The 9,096-nt window shown below is 41.1% G+C and overlaps 1 pseudogene across 1 annotated transcript; it reads right to left on the minus strand.

Moving 5' to 3' along the window:
* Window positions 1–660: 660 nt before the first annotated feature.
* Window positions 661–2,263, minus strand: LOC307195468 (gap junction gamma-1 protein-like; annotated as a pseudogene). Its single transcript has one exon. The product of its transcript is annotated as a gap junction gamma-1 protein-like (transcript).
* Between the last annotated feature and the right edge of the window lie 6,833 nt (window positions 2,264–9,096).

The following is a 9,096-nucleotide window of genomic DNA, read 5'->3' on the forward strand; positions in this document are numbered from 1 at the left end:
TGTATATGTGTATGTATGTATGTGTGTGTGTGTTATAAACACACACACAATGGAATATTATTTAGACATGAGGAAAGAGGGTATCCTGCTGCCATTTGTGACAGACGAACTTTGAGCACATTATGCTAAGTGAGATTAAGTCAGATAGAGAAAGGCAAGTACTCTATGATATCACTTAAGTGTGGAATCTAAAAAAGTCAAACTCATAAAAAACAAACAGTAATATGTTGGATACCAGGGGGTGGGGGACAGGGGGATAAGACTGGTGTTTCTCAAGAAAACAAACTAGAAAATAAGCTGTAGAGATCTAAAGCACAGTATAATGAATAGAGACAACAATGGTGTACTATAATCATCAAACTTGCTAAGAGACTAAAACTTAACTATCCCATCCACTAAAAAGAAGGAATAATTATGTAACATGATAGAGGTGCTAAATATTGCTACAATGGCAATCATATTGCAATATATAAATGTATCAAATTAGCATATCATATACCTTAAATTTGTACAATGTTATATGTCAAATCTATTCAATTTTAAAAAGCATGTCCTTCCTTATATTGATATATAAATATTGCCCCTGCAACTTTTATCAATTGGCCATAGTTACAAAGCTTTAGGGCCACAGAAAAGCGAGGTTTTTTTTTTATCTTAAGGATTTTTTTCCCCTTTAATATAAAAGTATAAGTACAGTGGTCCAATGTAATAATATAAAAAAAAGTTCTCATACTAAAAAAAAAAAAAGTACCATAATACTGTACATACAAAAACTGTTCAACGAGAATGATTTAAATATATCTGTTCTTTTCCAGATCTGGAAGACACAAATGTAAAATTCTGCAAGTGTATTGCTGGAACATGTGTCCAGGAACACTGTGTTCCCCTTTCTCTTCCCCCTGTCCCAGCCCCACCTTCAGAGTCCCCTGAGCTTGGATCATGAGCTAACAGTGTCCCTGAAAATAACCACAAATGTTTACTCAGTGGAAGTCATTATTCAGTGAGCCGCTGCTTACCATGAACTATGAAAAGCACAAGTTTTAAGCCCAGCCAAGATTAAATTCAGACAGAGGTCTTCCCATTCCCTGATTTGCTGCTAGAACTGCTTTTGTTGGACCCAGCTTTTTTTTCCCGGGGACCATGGGGGTTATTTTGGTGATTGTAGGCCTGGATTGCCAGATCCAGGTGTTCCTGAGCCATTTTGATTTACCTCTGCAGAGTCTCCAAGTCAGCTGGGAAGTTGTCTTCATGGCTGCCGTACTGTTGTTCCTGGGTGATGTTGGCCTTATTTTGCTTGTGGGCAATCTTAGTGTTGCTGGACAGTTCGGTGTACTGGCTTTGATCTGGTTTGATGGCAATGTTATAGTCAGGGGGAGCAGATGGTGTATTCCAAGTGAAAGGATAATTATAAGCAGCTGGATCTTCCAGTTCCCTCCTTTTATTGTTTAGTGAGTCTCGAATTGTCCCACATCTTAAATGAAGCATCTCCCAAACGTTAAGCAATAGGCAAAGGCCTGTAACACCATACATACAGAAGAAAGATGGTCTTTTCAGTGGGTCTAGAAATAAAGCAGTCTATCTTATGAGGGCAAGGAAGTCTGCTGCACACATAAAATGGGTGGACTTGGAAGCCATACAGAAAGTACTGCCCGATCAGAAAACCCACCTCAAACATGGTTCTTGCCAGCAGCTGCAGCAGGTAGATTTTCATGAGCCCATCCTCTGCCATTGCCCATCATGCTTAGGTTTAGATTGGTTCTGATCTTTATTTTCTTTTTCACTTTCTAATTCCATTTCTGGATACATCGTGGGATCCTGTTCATGGTCCTCTTCTGTTTCTTCCAGAGCCTGGTGCTATTTCCAATGCATTGCATAAGGTTTGCTCCGATGGGCCTTCTTGTCTGCTGCACCGTGCTCCATTTTGGCAACCTTATGAATGACATAGCCCGGGTACATGACAGAGGGGGTCGCCACCCGGGTGATCTGGAACACACAGAAGCGCATGTGGGAGAGGGGTGCTAAGGCATCATCGCAGACGTTCTCGCAGCCTGGCTGCTCTGTGTTGCACACAAATTTGCTTTGCTCGTCGTAATAGATGGGTTCTCCTTCTACGGCTGTAAGGACAATCCGGAAGAAGATCAATACCGTGAGCCAGATCTTCCTCACAAACGTGGAGTGGTTGTGGATCTCCTCCGGCAGGCAAGTGACGAAGCTCCTACTCATGGTGACTGAATTGGTTTGCCCTGGTATCCAGAATTTCTGAAACCCAAAATTTTCTTAGAGAAATGTTTTGCTTACAAGTTTTCCAAATTCCTTTGGTAGGCGGGGTCCCCCGGGGCCGCCTCCTCCGCCGGCCGCTGCCTCACGTGCCCCGCGGCGCCGTTGCCTTCACCTTGGTCTCCAGCCAAGGCCGAAGCCGCTCCTGCTGCTGACTCCTGCAAGTTTTTCACATGAAAAACTTCTCACTACTAGACTGACTCACTTATTTGCTTCTCCTGGGGCTATGGTGGGGAAAGGGACTGGGTGGTAGGTTGCTTAGGTAGCCCTCTCTCCACTTCCCTTCCTTATGCTTTTCCACCACCACCTTTCTCTAGGTAGCCTTTCCCTTCTCCCTAGAAATGGAGTGAGTAGGAGAGAGGACTGGTGAAACCAGGGCAGGTTTACTTGCTGGATAAGACCATGATATGGCACTGATGCTGTCTGGGCTGGATGCTGCTGGAGTCCTATTACTCCTTCAGGTGAGCCTCTTGGGCAGGATCAAAATAACTCCAGGCCAGCTCTCTCCACATTTCCACCTTCAGCACAAGTCCAGCCACTCCCAGTGCAGCCCTTTCTGCTCTGCTGTCCTGGAGAGCTGGCCAGCCACCATCTCACCTTTTTGCTTTTTTAGATGTGGGTCTGGTACCAGTCTCTGAAGCTCACAAACTCTAGACTTCCAAGTTAAGCTTTCCAAGTGGCTTTCTTGAAGCTTACCTGTCTCTGCTTGATGTGAGGAATAAGCACAAGTACACTCCTTTCCTGACCTCTGGTAGGGATGGGGTGGGAAAGAATGCCACAACACTCAAGTAGCTACTTCTGAAGAAATTATCTCCCAAACCAGGCCTGCCTCTTTGTAACATCAACCTCTTATCTACCACTAGATTTTTTTGGCTTGTCTTTTATTCCCCGTATAATTCCTGCATAGAGGATGTATCATCATACTTTGAAATAGGAAAGGGGTACTTAGCACCTCAGTTTTGCCTGCCTTCTTTGGGGTTTCAACCAAAACTGAGGCAAAGAGAATTTTGCTTTAACAGCCTATTACACAAATAGCACACTTCATTCTCTTGTCTTCTCTATCCTTTGATCTGCAAGTTCACCTGGATGTCAGATTCCTCTGCCTAGCACTTTCCTCCTCAATCCCTTGTCCATCCTATAATTTCTTCTTGCTGGACTTCATACCTTTGAAAATATCCTACCCTTCCCCCAGTCCACTTAATAGCCCCTGTATCTGTTTTTTTCAGCCTATTGTTTTATTCTTTCATTCTAGAAAGTTCAGGGTGGCTTTGTACAGATCTAAAAGATTATTTTTTTAAACCATTTTTCAAAGGCCTCGTTTGGTTCACTTCTTTTTTTCCTGTATCCTATTTTGTCTCCTGTTTCCTATTTACTCTGCTTATTCACTGCACTTAGGCTCTGTCCTTGGTCAATACTTGGCCTTGCTCTGAGTACACTGTTACTTCAGCTGTAATCAAACAAGTACTCATTAGATACCTACAGAGTACTTAGCACTTTTCTGGCAGCATGCAAGATCAGGGAAGATTAGGGTCTGCCCTTAAGGAGTTTCACTTTCATTAGCCAGGACAGAACACATCAAAAGAAATGGAGAACATTCTGTGTATAAAAATATGTGATCTAACAATGTGCAGGCTTTCACTTGGACCATAAAGTTGGCTTTCATAAAGTTTAAAAAGATTCTGAAATCTCTCCTGATATGTGAAGCCTTCCCACATTTTTCACAGAAGCACTATCTATTGTACTTGGACATTGTTTAACACGTTAGGTCCACAGATGTACCTGCCTTAGCCTTCCACCACTAATATAAATTTTCCCTAAACTTGTACATGAGATACATTTTTAATTTAGGTTTTGTACACATTAATGAAATCATTTTACTTCTAATTACATCTGTGCCGGATATTTAGCATCTAAATTGTTGAGTAAAGAATCAGATTCTTATTTTTTTTTTTCTTCATTCTTTTCCAGTGTGTAGACTTATTAGATGTTCTGGGCTTCGTGATGACGATAATGACGTTAATGACAATAATAATGACACCTCCCATTTGCATTACACTTTGCAAAGTACTGTCACGTACATTATCTTATTTCATTCTAAAAATGCACCGAGATGATTGTGACTAGTTTGTTCATGACTGAACCTCTTGCAGCCCATAATGGCTCCTCTGCTTCCCAGTTGCTCTGCCACAGACACTCCATAGAGAGCTACAGCCCTGAGTTCTTCTGCTCAGGTAAATCTCCAGGCTCCCAAGCCCAGTTGTTCATGCTCCTCTGACCCAAACTGCAAAGCTGTTGGTTTGGTTCCCATTTTTGCTCTTCACCCGTTTTCTGGACCTGACCGGGTCTCTGGCTTCTTCGGCCTGCCTTACCCCATAACACAAACTTTGGTGCCACTTTGCTCTGTGCCCCCTAACCAAGCGCCATCATGACCCACTCTCAGTTGCAGAGCTTGAAATCAGTCTTGACCCTGCTTACTTAGGGAGGGAGGTCGTCAGTAATTGCCAACAGGAGTAATCGAAAACCCCCAGTTCAGAGGCCCTACAGGAGTTACCACTTTCTTCCCACATGGAAGCATGAGTCTAGGACACAATACCCTCAGTGAAGTCAGCCCATCATTCTGAATGCCTGTGGTCATTGCTGTTTTTAGTGTAGATTTGTTCTTGGCACAAAATGAAGTCAATTTTCCAACATTTGTGATGATATTAAAGCAGGACCATTGGGACTATGTTAGGTGATGTCCAGTTTCCCACTGGCATTTCCTCAATGGTTTTTCTTATGAAACTTGACCACTACTAGCCCAGCTTTTGTTTCATAAAGGATTATAAAAACAGCTCACTTTGAACCGCAGTAGTGCCGAGGACTTGAAGGAATTAAAAACCAAGCAGATAAATACAGGGATGGCAGAAAGCCCAAAGGATGGGGACAATGATGAGAGATCAGATAGCTGAGTGTTGCCACTACAGGAATAATTGGCACACGGCATGCCTTTAGTCTAGACAAGGGTATTTCTATTTTAGAGTAAGTCATCCCATATTTCCTGAGGGAGAACTGTTCGGAATGCTTTTACTTCTAAGTTTAGAGCATTACAGGATGTACTTTTATTTTTGTTATTAAACTATAGGTGATTTGTTATAAAATAGGCAAACCAACAACACTATGAAGGTGATTTATGTTTAGAGGTTGTAGGAAATATAAATTGATTTTCTTCCTTTTTTTTCTTTTTTTACTGTCACTCTATTCCCAGAATAAGTGTATTTTGTGAAAAGAATGGTAAAGCAAAACAAAAAAATCTATAAAAAGTGTTCCTACAGGATGTCTGGAGGACAGAGAAATTCTCTCTGTTGAAGAATTGAACTTCATCTTCTAATGGCTGAAATCACTCTCCTGGCCAAGCAGGCTGCGCATTGGCTGAGGCAATGTTAAGACCAGGTTGGTGTTGCCTACAAAGCTTAGGGAGCGTGTCAGGGTGGGTGTGCAGCCTGGAGTTTAGATGAGATTTCCCAGGGGTTTTAGTTCCTCTTCACTTATTTCAATTTGGCTTTCTCCTTAGCTGGCTCCTACTTAGAGTTTCAAGCTCGTGTTACTATCCTGGTTTTCAGTAGTAGCAAATCCCAAGGTAGTCTATAAAACTGTACTGCTATGATTCACATGGAAAAACATACTTTTTCATCTCCTGCCATGGAGTATGGTTCTAAAATTGGCAATCTCACAAATGCTTTGACCCTTTAGCATTCCACGCAGTTGGTCTGTCACTTTTGTTTCACTTTATAGCTTTTTAAAAATGGAATTCTGAGTTAGTCAGTCTTGGAGGCTAAAATTCTCTTCAGTAAGTGTGTTTTTTCATAGCATAGTGCATTCATAAATGCTGGTAAAAGAATAACTCTCCCAGAAAAGAACTGTAAGATGGATGTGGTAGATGGGACTCCAGTACAATTTGACTCTAAGTGCAACTCAAGGCAATAACTTATCAATTCTTATCACTCATTTTAATATTCATATTTTTGGTATTTTCTTAACCTGAGGGAGTGATTTTTTCTCAATTTAGACTTTGCTCCTGTCCTATCAACATTATGCCCATCTCACCTCAGCCACACACATGAATCAGCTGCATCCAGACTCCATGCCTGAACCCTCAATGGTAAAAGTCCTCCCTGTGATCACAAGTCCTGTGGCTGCTCATAGCTACATCCCGCACACCAAGAAAGCAGCTCTTTGACATGACAGCTTCCAGTTGCTGAGCTGTTCCATGCCCCAGCCTCTTTCAGCTACCTTCCATATGGACCCCATAATCAAAATGTAAACTGCATTCACACCACAATCCCGGAGAATTCACTATTCCCACTTGGTCCTTCACCACTCAATTCCAGTTCCTCTTCCCTTCACTCAGCCTCATGGGAAGAAGAGCAGAACTAGGAGACAATGGTCCAGTCCCCTGGCCTGGTCCTTGCACATTTCTGACTTTCTTCTGGGACAGGCTACTCGGAACCTTTACATCACCTCTAGTTGGCTGCATACTGACTCCAACACTCCTACAATTTCTCCTTATGTAATAGGGAAGAACAAGTCTGACTCCATATTGGATCTGTTTTTGTTTTTTTTTTTTTACTTTAACCTTTGTATTCTATTGCTTTTGCTACAAGTTAATCACTAAAGAGATGTTGCCTGTAGCTTAGAGTAGACAGAATGGCCCATCTCAGGGAACCCTGCCTCTCATGCCTGAGCATTAAGCTAAATTACCTTTGTTTAGTTCACAGGAAACATCCTGACCAGGCCCACCTGTGAATGGCTGTAGGAAAGAAGTAATTAACACTTTCCCTCCAGAGTATGGCCAGAATCAGGAAATGTTTGCAACAATTTATTCCCTCTTTTACTTTACTTCCTCACCTCCCCCTCTTTGTTCTATAAAAGAACCTGGGCAAGAAGTTTCTTTGGGACACTAGTCCACCATCTTCTCCGTCTGCTGGCTTTCTGAATTGAGTCTCTATTCCTTGCCTCAACAACTCGTCTCTCTATTTATTGGCCTGTCGTGCAGCGAGCAGTATGAGCTTGGGCTCAGTAACACTCAGTCAATGCTCTAAGTGAGAAAACAGAAAAGAGCTGGCATGAATTCCCACAAATTCTTCCTCTCCAATGCTAAATGTTTTCTGTTCAGTTTTTGTTCATTCTCATTTTATTCCTTTCCATAAAGCTTCTTTCCAGGAATACCTCCTCCACTGTGTGCTTTGCCCCATCTGTTGAGTGGGGGCTAAGGGGAAGGAGGATTTAAGTGGGAGAATGGCATAAGTTGGGGAAGAGAATCTCTGCTCGTGACCACAGCACAGGCATCCAGAAAGCATGCCAGGAATGACTGTCACCAAAAAGCAGGGTTTGAAGACTCTGCTGAAATGAGACTTCTCACAAGATGGGTGCTGGAGTGGACAGGTGTTGCTCTGGCTGTCTGCTTTCAGTCCATCCTTCCTTGGATATTAACAGCCTAATTTTTATTTAGGAAATCAACCCATCTTCAGTTTTGGGATTCCTGATCAAGATACCTCACTTCACTCCTGCCAAAAATGGGCAGGAGACCCCAGGTTGTTGGCTGAATTTAATTCATGAGCGAATGACATATGAACTGTTGACCTGACTCATGCTGGCCAGTGAGAGAACATCTCTTTGTTCCTGAGGGCAGGTGCCCAGAGCTACTCTGAAGCCTGCTTCTTGCATTTTCCTTTCAATTCCGTGAGCAATCCTATGTACTTAAAATTTTTTTCTTTTTGAATTAAATTACCCAAAGTCAGTTTATATTGATGCAAAGAAAGAAATCTAAATTTTATGGGACTTGAATAAGTGAAGGTAACATGGTATTGAAGAAAGGGCATTAGATTAGGGTCAGAACACTTTGGCTGTAGTTCTATTTCTGTTCCAGACAACTGGGATTTATTTGCTCCCATGCTGTTTTACCTAAAGAATGAAGATTCTCAGCTGAGGGGACATATTCAGATCTCTTGGGTATCTTTTTAAAACCATACACACTCATTCTCCATGCAAATTCTGTTAAAAGTCTTGCCCTTCTCCTCACCCTTACCATGCATCGCCTTACCATTGAAAATTACAGACCAGTGAGCCTCCATTCCTAACAGAAGTTATAGCCCTCAGATGTGTTGGATCAAAAAATATTCTACTGGACTAGGATATTTCTAAAGGTTCTTCTAGGGCTAATATCCTTTAAGTTGATGAGATGCTTTTTAAGATATATAACTGTTTTAGACAGGTTATGAAAGAAAATTTAAAGTGAAAACAGATGGAGATCTATGAATAGAAACAGGAATCAAATCTCAAAAATTGGAGGAATAGTTGTGAAAGATTTTGATGTGAGTTGCCTTAAGTACAATGATAAACTTGTAGCAAATATATTCATTAAGACTCATGAGACTCATATTTTAATTCACCAGCACAGAGGGCTTCAATTTTTTGAAAAAAAACCCACTTAATTTGAAAAAAAACCTTGATTTTTGTTAACACACTCTGAGTTTAGAAATTTTCCATTGCACTAAATATTAAGGCCATCAATGTGGTCATATAACAACTAGAATTCAGTGTCCAAAAGAATAGGTTTCTGAGAAGTTTAACCAAATGCTACTAATCTAAAAGAACTTGATATGAAAACTTTCTGAATAATTTGTTATTCATTAATGAAATATATAACAAATGTGAATGATACAAAACAGAGAAATAGTCCAAATAAAATATACACTCCTGAGCTAAAATGAAACCTGAATTAAACATTAGTTGTTAAAAAATATCTAAATAAAAATTTTAAAAGTATATTTTATGAGTCAA

Source organism: Stenella coeruleoalba, assembly GCF_951394435.1.
Source record: "Stenella coeruleoalba genome assembly, chromosome: 12".
NCBI classification, from domain to species: Eukaryota; Metazoa; Chordata; class Mammalia; order Artiodactyla; family Delphinidae; genus Stenella; species Stenella coeruleoalba.